The sequence below is a fragment of the Pongo pygmaeus genome, chromosome 14, assembly GCF_028885625.2.
Source record: "Pongo pygmaeus isolate AG05252 chromosome 14, NHGRI_mPonPyg2-v2.0_pri, whole genome shotgun sequence".
NCBI classification, from domain to species: domain Eukaryota; kingdom Metazoa; phylum Chordata; class Mammalia; order Primates; family Hominidae; genus Pongo; species Pongo pygmaeus.
The window spans coordinates 114,771,177-114,784,432 of NC_072387.2; the positions used below are offsets into that span (position 1 = coordinate 114,771,177).

Below are 13,256 nucleotides of genomic sequence, written 5' to 3' on the forward strand. Positions count from 1 at the left end.
CAAAAAATGGGAATTATCTGAGGCTGGCTTAGAACATCACATATAGACAGGTAAGGAGAAACACACCCACTGTTAATTACTTAGTTTAATCAGTACAATATTAGGGTTAGATAATGATGCAATGGGACATAAAGAAGGCGTTTTGGAAAACATAGCTCAGTAGGGATTTGGGCTGGGGATACAGATCATGGAGTTCTTCAGCTTATGAACAGCAAGTGAAAACATAATATTACTTGAAATCATTGAGGGAAGACTCTAAATTGAAAAGAAGAAAGGGACTAGCGAAAAAACACGAAAACCACCATTCTACTGTCTTCTTTTATGTGAAAATTGAAAATTCATCCAGAACAGCAAACTCTATTAGTTCCACTGGGGAAAGAGAAAGAAACATGATGAAAATTGTCATTTAAAATAGAGAAAGAGGGAAGGCACATAAACAAGTGGTCACAGAGCAAAGAGAAAAGCCAGAAAAGGACCAGAAAAAAGAAATTCCCTAAAGAAAAAGCCAAAAGTATCAAAAGCCCAAGACAAGACAAATTTGATTATTTGAAAAAGATGTTGAAAATGGCTTCATAAAAGTTGTGTTAATATTTTTTAAAGAAGATTTAATGAGAATGGTGCAATGAGAATCCTGAAAAGGTAGTAATTTGAGTAATATGTGGAAGGCATGTGAATATATTGTTAGTGTAGACAACACTTCGAAAATATTTGGTTGTAAAGAGTTAGAAAGAAGTTAGAAAGGATGAGGGAGATCTAGGGTCATAATAGAGATTTTTTTGTGAGTGATTTTTGTTTTGGTTTGAAAATGGAAAAATGTGATTTTAAAAAATGTGTAAGGGATGATTATATTAGAAAGAATGATTTCAAGAGATGAGCTATGTACAAAAAGAGATAAATTATAGAGAAAGAACTACCAAGAAGGTAAGAAAACAGAAGACCTGGAACACAGGGAGGAGGTGCACATTTTCTATTCCTCTTATTACAGGAAAGAAGTATCATAAGAATATAGGTATAGCTGATTATTTTAATAAAAAGAATATGAGGAAATTTCTTTTCTTTGGTGAAACTGATATATTTTCCAAAGATGGCCATGATAATGTATCCCATAGCATATACTGTTCTTTGAAAGAGTTGTTGACTTTGTTGAGACACAGCGTCCTGTTCCTTTTCCTTGAACTACATGGACTTGTGAGAACAGCAGAAGTGATACTGTGATGTAAGAGGCTAGGTCATAAAAGGCAACACAACAGCTGTCTCCCTCTCCCTTTCTCTCTCTCTCTCTCTCTCAACATGTGCACATTTGGAGACTCAAGCGTCTGTGTAAAATTACAGCATAATTGAAGCTCAGTGTCCATGGCAGCTACCGGAAAGAGAGAGATTTCCAAGGAGCCACCATCCAGCTCTCAGATATTCAAGTCTTTTCAGACCAGGCACCAGATAGGTAAGCAAACCTTCAGATAATTCTGTTCATTGGCCTTCAATCCACATCACCTTAGATAGAGTGGAGTAAAAATGAGCTGTCACCATCAAATCTTTGCCCTTACTACATATTCATGAGCAAAATAAATATTGTTATTCTAAGCCACTAAGTTTTGGGGGTGGTTTATCATGCAGCCTTACTTACTGTAACATTTGGTGAGAAGGAGGTAAAATGATCCTTGATAGGATAAGAGATCATTCTCATTGGTTTCTCTGGGAAGCAGATGCTGAGACGGAAGCTAGCACTAAAAGTTCACTGGGGTGTAACACCTGGAAAAGAAAAAGAAAGGGAGAAAGATTGGAAAGGACAGTCAGCAAGACAACAGCAGGTGTGCAGACATAACAAAGTATGATAGACCAGGAGGGAGGTCTGATTCAGAGAGAAAATATGCATGAGGTGGAAATAGCTAGAACCTCGTATTCTCACCTTGCTCAGATGTTGACTAAAGTCTGCCCTGAGATGAGTGTGGCCTTGACTGGAAAGCTGAGAAAAACCTTAAAGAAGCAAACAGCTACCCATGCTCCTCAAAGTGGGGCAAAGTCTTTTTTGGGGGAGGGGGAATATAAGTAGTGAACATACATGGATTCCGCACTCCTTTCCTTGGGGTATTTTATCTACTTCCCTATAGAATTTGGGGAGCAACTCCCACAGGGCCATGATGAGCCTTTCTTCCTGCTAGAAGAATGGGGCTTGAAAGAGGGAGGTGTTCACTTTGCTCTTAGGGATGTAACTATTTCTCATTGATTTCCCCCTCTACTATTCATTCTAAGTTTCCTTTGCTCAAAGATATCAACCCTCTTAATCCAGGTGGCTTACATGATGGTGCAACTCAATCCCTCATTCCTAAAATGTCTGAGTCTATTCAAGAGGGTTTCCTGAGTTTCGTACATATTTTTATCCATCTACACTGTCTAATAGCAACCAAACCTTCTCCTGCTGACCGTGGTCAATTGCCACTGACAAGATCATGACTCCTCTTCTTGCCCACTGGCACCTAGACACCAGGTGTCAACATTCCCAGGTAACATCTGTAGGTATACTTCAATGAAAACTTTGCTCTATTACTCAGAGACAGAATCACCTCCTGCAATCTGGGGATAGTATCTCCACCACTACAGAGCTCACAGCTAAAGTAACAAGGACAAATCAAAGTGCTTGTAAGCAGGGCCACTTTTGCTTCTATTCCTTGGTCCTCAGGCCCAGCTGCTCTTCTTAGTGGGAATATACCTGCATAAAAATTACTTTGATGTAATGCATGTTGGAGAATGGTGTCCCCATCATAGGATATTGCCTCTGACTGAATGTTTTAGTGGTACCTTCAGCAGGTCATTCCAGTCTCTATCATGGTGTACAGGTGATGCAACCAGTGTATCTCATGCTTAGAGTTGTTTGGTGTATAAATAGCAAACAAAAACATGATATGTTGTATGTGATGTTATGACTATGGATCATGCATTCTACAATCTTCTGAACAGTGGCTGAGGTCCTGTGGACTGAAAAGGGGATCCCATACCCAGAACAGATGTCTATTCCTATGAGAACAAATTTCTGTTTATTACAGACATGAAGGAACCCAATGGAGTTGATTTGTTACCCAGTGGCCCAGATCTCCCCATGCAATAGTGTGTTGGTCTCTGCTGCTGGCACGTTGGATGTAAAGAAGCAGGAGTAGCTAGATCAGCCTTCATATGTGAGAGCCCATGTGGTTGAGCCCATGCAGAACTCTTATATCTACCACTGTGGCCACTTTGTATATTGGCCCCTTATGCCAGCACTGGGGTGGCTGTGAACAAAAGCTGATTAACATCAACTGGATAAGTCACTTCGTCTATCTGGTTATTTGTTGCCACTTTCATGCCACATGCTTTCTTAGGGATCTTAACATGAGATACAATGTTTTTCGCACTTCCTCTCAGTTCATATATTCTTTCACATGCCTTTAACTCATATAATTTTGACTTATATCTTCCAGCCTTTTTCCTTTTTGGCACCTATCAGCCAGACAGACCATTGGTCAATTCTCATGAATCAATATATACCCTAACCTAGGTTTCTTTTCATTCCCTGTGATGAACAAGTACACTGTCCATAACATTGTGCACTGACAATTTTTTTCCTTGCTACTATATTTCAAGTTCATCCATAAATGTAGCTGAAATGCATTTGCCATCCATTTTCTGAGTTTACATTACACCAACTCAACCTTTCCATTATGTGAGGCTGGATTTTCCCTCCTTCTTCAGTTGGTATAGAAACATCCCATACGATGACAGGTATGATTTCAAGGTGAGGTACTGGTCAAACAGATGGGAGAAATGAAGGTCTAGGCTATCATCTCATACATTTGTGTATGTCCTCTTGGCCCACTTAATTCTAGATGTTCCATTTCTGTCTTGCAAATAAACTGCCGCTATGCCTACCGTCTTTGTTACCTGCAGGGCCAGAGAAGGCTGCAGTGCCGGAATTGCTCAGGATAAGTTGTTCTGGATGCCTGGTCACTTGATATTCATGGCTGAGTGTCCAGTCTTTACCAAGTTTCAGTAGCATACTTTTTTTCCCCAAAATCATGTAGTTTTCTGCTATAGGTTGCTTAGCCTTGCTCCAGAAAACTAGTGTCTACATTGAGGTTCTCCTCTTCAGACTTGCCACAAACTCCAGACTGCATTTTTGTTCAACATTGTCACATTCATTACCATAGAGTCTGTAGATCGTACAGCCCGTGAAGCAGGTCATAAGGCCACTCCTTTTTTTCTCAGAAACCTGCTCAGGACAATCAGACTTCGAATTTCACCTGGCTTATCATCTAAATCAGCATTCTTAGATGTTGACTTAATTGCTTCTAGGACCCTAGAAGTAATACAGTCTTTTCTTCTATGTGGAAGTAGATTAAAAATACAACAATCAATCTTTACCTTTAATGGCAATGTCCTTGCATGCCGCTGACCTTGGGATCTAGAAAATTTTTACTTTCCAGGCTCTACAAAACACACTTTTCAGCAAGGCTTCCATCATACATGCCAACTCATACACATCTTGCCTGATTGGCATTATATAATCAGTACTTGGTGTTCTGCAATGGTGTTCATGTAGTCCAGATCTTTTCAGACTATAAAAGGAGTTAACATAGTGTTAAGGCATTATATTAAGCATGGATTTTTTTTTTTTTTTCCCATACAAATGAGACATTTTTCAGATCCTCTTTCTTGATTAGGATGGAAAGTAACTCATTTGTCAAATCAAGGACCTCTTGGTTGAGCTCTAGCCATTCCACTGTCACTCTCCAGCATCCATCGGGTTGTTCAGGAGCCAGAGAGGAAAATTAAATGAAGATATGGTAGTCATCATCATCCATGCATTTTTTAGATCTTTAACATGAGCTTATATTCACCATTTTCCCCAGGATGTGATGTCATTTCTAATTTACTATCTTAGTCAGGAAAGGAGGGAGAGCATTCAGTGTTTTCTTGGGGCCTTGCTTAGAATTAGAAAGGAGAAATTAATAATATATTAATATATGATTTTTCACAGAAAATTAATATCTAAAGTATAAGCAACAAAAGAAGCTGAACAATTGGTTTGATTCAGAGATGGTATTTTTCTCAAGACTGAGTTCTAGAGGGAAACTAAAGGCTGTTTCAAGTGAGGGATAATAAAATATTTGATATATATGGGAAGAAATAAAGACAGGAAGTGTCTAGATATTTCACAAAAATGTAGAATCCTCAAGAGACTGAAGTTTTTAAGATGTTTAAGGGTTAATATGGTCATAATTGAAAGACTTGGAAGGAAAACTGTTTTTGGTCAGAGGGTGGAAAAATTAGATTTAATATGGAGCATTTTCAGCCTGGAATAAATTGATGTGAACACGCAGGGAATGGTATCCCAGAACACCACCGTGAGGAGTGGAGTCCGGGAATTATTTATAGATAAGGTGGCTTGGTGTCTGTGCTGTGGGGGAAGAGATGGAGAAAGAGGGAGGAAATTTCAGCTGTGGGTTTAGGGGGCATGAATGTGCTTCTGCAGTTGGGGTGACAGGGACATGGTATTTTTGGGAATGTGAAGAGCCATGTACTTTCCATGTATGCAGAACAAAGGAAACCACTGACTTATGGCAGAATCTGCACATCTCAGAGTGAGGTTCTATGTGACTGTACTTCAGGGACATGGTGGTTGAGAGTAGAAATATTGAAGAAACCGGCTGGGCGCAGTGGCTCACGCTTGTAATCCCAGCACTTTGGGAGACCGAGGTGGGCGGATCACGAGGTCAGGAGATCGAGACCATCCTGGCTAACATGGTGAAACCCCGTCTCTACTAAAAATACAAAAAATTAGCCGGATGTGGTGGTGGGAGCCTGTAGTCCCAGCAGTCGGGAGGCTGAGGCAGGAGAATGGCGTGAACCCGGGAGGCGGAGTTTGCAGTGAGCCGAGATCGCACCACTGCATTCCAGCCTGGGCGACAGAGCGAGAATCTGTCTCGAAAAAAAAGAAATGTTGAAGAAACCAAACTGCATTTGTCAAACTAAGAAAGATGGCTTCATATTATTATTGTTCCAAATGAAATAGTATTTCTGGAATGTTTTCATAGAGCTTTGCATCCTATAATGGCTACCAATTTAAAACCTAGCAGTTATTCTATGAATAAGTGTCTAATAGATGTATTCACACTTAATAGCAGTAGTAGCAAAATTCCATGACATGTCCAAATGAGAGAGGACAAAAAGGTCCTATTTATTATATTAAGGGTATAATATTTTCACTCTGTCATGCAATGCATATTTTTAAAAATGAATATGGGACTATAACTAAAATTTAAGAACCTCGTTAGTAAGAATCTCTTTATTAAGAAGCAAAATTATGTTTAAAAATGTACTCATTGTCATTCACTGTGGACTCATCATTAAGGTAATAGCAAAACAAACCTTTTCAGACAGGCATTAAATAGTCTATTTCATAATGACTTCACTTTTTCCCGTTTGACAAATTCTGTCCATTCAAAATACAAATCCTTAGTATAGAGTGGACATATTCTACTAACCCTACATCTTTTTTTTTTTTTTTTTTTTTTGCTGAAAAAGTGATCTGAATGAAGTAATTCACGCAGTAAAGTGTCCTAAAAATGTGCTGTTGTCCAAAAATGTGAACATCTTCAGGAAATTTGAAATGTGAGATCCATCAGACTCTAAGTCGAGTGAATATCATGTTTAAAAATGTGCAGCTGAAAGAAATAATATGAAGAGATGTAGTGACCAATAGAGCAAAATTTGACTAGAATTTGATTTAATCTCAGAAACATTTAAGGTCAGGAAATGAAAGATTTGAACTGCTCCAGTCTACATGCAGAAGAAGAAAAATAAAAAGAGATGGCTAATAATGTAGATTCTAATTAAAAATGCGTTCTTCTCATTTTGCCCCTGCTCTGTTGAAGTGTTAGGGTTCGGGTGTATTTCCTGGCTCTGTCTCTACCTGTAAAGGGCAAATACTGGTATATATCAGCCAACTCTGTCAACGTATGTAATTCGTTTAGGAACGGGCATATCACACAACTCTGATCAGCGGGCTATGAGAGAATTCTCCTGGGATCTTCTAAAGAAGATCCCACACAGTTAATAAAGTGAACATGAAGGAAGATGGATCTTTCTTCTTGTGACGCCCAAACTGTGAGGCCACCTTTACTATCTGATAAAGAGACCTGCTTTAAATACCTCTTCCTAATTGCTAAGGACCTTGCCAACATATGAGAAGGATGCTGAGGGAAGAGCTTGTGTTCTTGATGCTGCCGTGGAGACTGAATTAGCCAACTCTGGAATCGCCTCCGTCCAGGTTTCTTGTTATAAAAGGTAATAAAGCTTACAATAAAAGTAAGACCATTCCACTCAGGTTTTCTGTATTTGAAGCCAAAAGCTTATATATGGTTACTGAATTAGTACAATTTGAATTATGAGGGGATTTAGGAACTGACAGCCTTCAATCTGGAACTGAAAGAACTGACAAAACACCCAAGAAAATATTACGTGGAGCTGAGAGGAAGATGCGTGCGTAACAAAGAATTAGCAAGAAAGTAAATTTCTTTGATTTCTTACTTTGCCATATAAGCATTTTGGCACTTACTAGATGGTTTATGGAAATGATTATTTACCACAGATGTTATCTTTTTCCATCCTTTACAACCTGAGATCATATTATGTAAAATAATCATATTGCAATTTCAGAAGGAATTTTAACACATTGTTTCCTCAGTAGCATATAGGCGCATGTGAATAAATCTTTAAAATAATATTGTATAACCTAAAGCAATTATTCCTTTTAAATATATATACCTTGAGTTGATTGTTTTTCTTAAATTATAATTTATAAGAAAATTCATGTTGAATAATTTTAGCTGTGACAATTCCTAACCTCCAGTTATATTATGGACATAAATAGACAATCTTAAGTTTAGAATAAATGTCTAGCATTTTTGGTAAGACAAAAATGTAGGACTAGAACATAATCAAAGAGACAGAATTTCCACATCGGACTAGAGCTGCAAAAATAGGATTTTTTTTTTTTCCCTACATTTCCTTTACTGCCTAATACTGTTTTGTCTACTCGTGCATAAATCTTGGAGTTTCACAGGATTCCTAGGCCTTCCTTCTTCTTTAAACCCAGAGTCTTCCTGGGTTATCTCATCCACTGTCCCAGCTTCAGCAATCTCCCATGTCTTTTTGTTTTTTCTTTTAGAGACAGGGTCTCTATATGTTGCCCAGGCTGGAGTGCAGCAAGTGTGATCATGGCTCACTGCAGCCTCAAATTCCTGGGGTCAAGTGATCCTCTCACCTCAGCCTTCTAATTAGCTGAAATTGCAATTGCACACCACCACACCTGGCTATTTTGTTTTTTTTAAAATGAGGTCTCAGTATATTGCCCAAGCTGGTCTCAAACACCTGTCCCCAAGTGATCTTCCTGCCTCCTGAACCCTTATCTAGCACAGATATCTCTCTAAAAACTATTTTCAGCCATATTCAGATAGATTCTTCATAGAAACAGAATCAGTAGGGTATAGGTGTGTGTGTGTGTGTTAGTGTGTGAATATGCATCTCACTAATGTTAATGTTGGATATTCCTTTTAAGCAGCAATGCATACTACACTCTGAATTACCTCATATCTACCTCTGTCTTTCTTCCTTCTGGTCCTCGTACACACTGGCCTACTAAAAAGCTGTCTCAGCCCATCCGTCTCACATGACATATGTCAAACATTGCACATTAACACTAAGAAGAGTCATAATGTCCTTCAAGAAGCCATTCCTGACCCTTCACCTTCTCAAAAATCTGGGGAAAAATCCAACTTATATGTTCCTGGAATATTTCACTTCCAGCCCTTGCAAATGTTATTTGTAAATTTTGATTATTTTTCTTTGTCCCTTAAGCAACTTGTTAAATGTCTGGCATATACTCTATACTTAAATTTTAATGAATGAGTCTCAAGCAATTTTAGTGATGTATGATTTTGGACTTTGGGATATTTGACTGCTATCTAAGACTGTTTTTATAGCAGATATTGAGTACTTTCTATCTCCTAGGAGCCAAATTAGACATTCAAGAGACAAAGGTAGTGGTTATTTTTTTTTAATCATACTTTAAGTTCTAGGTTATTTTATCCTAATATATGTCACTGACAGTAATTGTTCTATGGAAATTCACTCTGAATTTTAGCATTTGTGCTAAAGAATATATTAGTCACATTGAGTTAGCATGTTAGTGACATTTATGTAATGATTTTATGTTTTAATTTATTTCTACACACACCAAGCCTTGTAAATAAAGCTGGGCAAATATTTATTATTATTTCTGTTTAATTGGTAAAGAAATAAAGATTCATAGGGTTAAAACATTGCACCCAAAGCTTCATGACTAGTAAGTAGTAAACCCAGGCCTTACAACCACATGCTTTCACTTACATCACACTCTCTCAGAACTGATAAATCCAATTCAATGATCTATAATCCACGCTTTAGTTTGCAGACACTTTTTAAAAATGCACTGTTCTTTGTATTTATAGAGAGAAGAAATCATTGAGTCATCCTTAAGTAAGCTCCCCAAGGATACTAAGATGCCTCAGTGGAAAAATACATGTAGTCTTAGAGAACAGTACAACTTAACTCATCAGTCAACACCAGACCGTAGATTTTGGCCTTACAGGGACCCAAAAACTTGTGACCAGGCTATGACTAGGTTTATTAATCCCAAATCATTTACAGAATTATATGACCAGCACAGTTCTCCACATGATTTGAATGTTACATTGGATTTAATATATCCAACACACTAGCTACTTCTCAGCCTCTGTAGTAGGGTTCACATGGAGAAGCACTGGAACAAGTTTTTTAATCTTTTATTTAGAAACTGATCTGCGGAACCTTCAGGAGATTCATCTCAAGAGACGCATCTGCCTTCTCGATGGGATTGTTGGCCTCTTGTGTTGAAGGGATCTCATTTCAGGAGCCAGCAGGTCATTTCATCTCATCCTCTAGTATCATCTTACAGGCTCTGGCTAAGCCACATGAAAGTTACACATGCCAACTGATGGCTTACTTTGGTTTTGTCAAATGGTGGATACTTAGTCACAGTTTGAAATGAAAATACACCTGGTATGTGCCACCTTAGAAGGTTTAATCTTTTTCAGGGGTTACAGAAAAAAAAATATGTGATAAGACATGGTCAACCAATGTGTATTTAAAGTTCACATTTTAATGTACTTTAATTTTTTTATGAAGACTACTGAGAGGAAGGAGCAGCGAGGAATGAAACAACAAGGTAGGGGCAGAGGAAAGAAAACAGGGCAACAGAATGAGATGGATTGAAAAGAAAACAACCCGCATGGAACTAGGATGGGATTAGCTGAAGTACAGCAGGAGGAGGCTGAAGCAGTAACAAGGGAAAATGTCTCAGGCAGGCCTGCCACTGCCATTTCCTCAGGCAAGAGGACAGAGAGGCCCACATTCCACTCTACATGTCAATATCTAAAGGGGATACATGAGACCAGCACACCACAAAGTCAATTACGGTTTGCCCTCCTCCCTTGACAAATACATTCTTATGACAACAAAACTGAAAAAATAAATAAATAAAGCCATCACATCTGAATTTTACTGTATTTGCTCATATATGGGGGTTCTGTTGATAACCTAGCAGTGTTTGGATGAGAAGGAAAATAGAGATATGGATATAAAAATTATCAATACTTACTCAATATGATTTATTTTATGCTTCTACTTCAGGAATATTACTAATTCCATTATTAAGATTTTATTTAATTTGATAAAAATAATTGGCAGAATCAAATGAAATGCAAAAAGTGCACAAAACAATAATATATTTTCATAAAAATAACAAATGTAAATAATAAAAAAGATAAAATAAGTATATTTTGCAAACTTTTTATCTTTAAATATTCACAATTATTTATAAGAATAAATATTTTAAATCAATGAATATAAACATTTAATTAAAGCTACATTTATTATTATTTTAGAAATTTAGTTCTATTTTAGTTAACAATTCTAAAAATTAGAAGCATATTATTCTAGTATTTAATGGTTTATTTGGTTGTCAAAATTGTCAAAGTCAGGAATTGGTAGCAACTTAACTGTAATATTTATATAAACTTAATAAAACCACAAATTGTTCATCCCTGTGTACAAGTGTTGTGAATAACGACCTAACTCCTGAATTCCTGTAAATCCACAACTTGGAACAAGAAGAGAAGTGAGAAAATGGCAGTAGTAGGAACAGATTAGTATCTATTATCTGAGATAAAGGATTTGCCGAGTAATGAATTTGTCTTGTCCTTGCATAAGTTGCTCAAACCCTCCACAGGCTCCAAAGCATTGGCCATCTCTCACATTAGCTGCAGCACTCATAACTCTCCTTGTAATCCCTGTGAGGCTGCCTTTCTTCAAAGACAGAGTTAAGATCCATGCAGACAATTGCTGTTACCCTAGGGCTTGAACAGGTTTACAGGTAGCACTTGAATGCTGTCCCTTGGTGATATTGATACAAAGGGGTACTCAGGTTTTAGTAATATGCGTGACTCTCCTAAAACCCCTTTTCTCAAACTTGAATGTGTCCCAAATCCCTAGGAATCTGACAAAATGCAGATTGTGCTTCTGTAGATTTAGGGGAGGCTGGAGGAGATTCTGCATTTTGAACTAGCCTTCAGGTGATGTTGAGGCTGCTGGTCCCAGCACTTCACTTTGAAGGGCAGGGTTGTAAAGTTGATGTGTTGAAGGCAGGGGCTTTTCCGACACAAGCTGTGCACAATGGGAAAGTTTGTTTCCGGTTTTTGAATTGAGTCTTTTCCAATTCAATAGACTTAATTCTCAAACACACTCAACATCATATTTTAAGGAAAAACAAGTAAGTAAACATTTATATCGCTCCTTCTAAGTGAGTTATACTAAATCTTCACAAAATGCTAAGGTAGATACCGTGCTGTGATTTCCCCTGATTTTCTGCTTAAACACTGTGTTGCAGGGAATGTTTTCTACTTAAACATTGTGTTAAGAATTTTGCCCAAAGTCACCCTACCAATTGAATCCAGAGATCTGACTCTAGAACTCAGGCTTTTAAGCACTGAACCATGCATCTTTCCCAATGTGAGAAGAAATGATATGTTTCTCTTGAGAATCAGTGCTTCCTAGTACAGAAACTATTGCAGTGAGAAAAAGTAACAATTGATTCCATATGTGCAATAATATTTTCCACCTCTAATCCAATTTTTTACATCAGCTACCAGGAATATTTGGGTTGGAAGTGTTTTCAGTCTAAAAATTTTGTATTTATTTTCCCCATAAACAGTATCTGGATTACAATTCCATAGCCAAGTAAACAGTCTCACAAAAGCTTGAATTATTCCTTAAAAAAGAAAAAAAAGCTAATCTTTGTGTACTTGACTATGAGTTTATGTTGTGATGGTTTATTGGAATGTAATTGGAGAAATAGATTGCCATGACATTAATTTTTTGAAAAAATATTTTGAACCTGTATGTAACTATAATGTTCTAAAGTAAAAGAAAATTTATATATATATTTTACATATATATTATGTGGCTTTAACTATTTAAATTTACTTTAGGTTTTATTTGTATTTTCTTTTGCTTTTGTGTTTTACTTAATTGTATCTAAAATGGTCACCAAGACCAATACTTTAATTAAACTACAATGACAAAAAATAAATATTTAACTGGAGGTCTTAAGTGCCCAAATCTGTACCCAACAAGTAGATGATTAGGTAAATGAAACCTCATAATGATGGATTCATTGTCTTCTTTAGAGTTAGACCGCATTACATGAATTGAAATAAGCTCACCTATGTATGTTATTTTCATAGCTTTAATTTTAGAGAACACAAGATTTTACTAATAAGATATAATCATACTAGGTCTAGTCACAGCAAACAGATTTTTGACCATTTTAAGTCTCAACCTAGGTGATCTTTATGCATTTAGTAAAATCTCAGGGTTGTCTGTCAGTGAACAGTAAAATTTATGTCCATTGAATTTTTTTTAATTTAACATTTTAAATATTTAGGGCAAGGGTTAAACAAACTACTCCCCTTGGCTCAAATTGGCCTACTACCTTTTCTTGTAAATAAAGTTTTGTTGAAACACAACCTTGATTAATATTTTTATATATCATCTATGACTGTTTTCATATGAGAATGGCAGAAATGAGTTGATTTTATAATAGTTGCACAGGCCCTAAGGACAAAACTATTTATTGTCTAGCTCTTAAA

At 37.0% G+C, this 13,256-nt stretch overlaps 1 long non-coding RNA gene across 1 annotated transcript; it reads left to right on the top strand.

The window, feature by feature from the left end:
* The first annotated feature begins 1,281 nt into the window (after nucleotides 1-1,281).
* LOC129011781 (uncharacterized) lies at nucleotides 1,282-10,604 on the top strand. Its single transcript, XR_008493436.2, has 3 exons — nucleotides 1,282-1,441; nucleotides 6,556-7,317; nucleotides 9,863-10,604. It is a non-coding gene; the product is annotated as an uncharacterized LOC129011781 (long non-coding RNA).
* The last annotated feature ends 2,652 nt before the right edge of the window (nucleotides 10,605-13,256 follow it).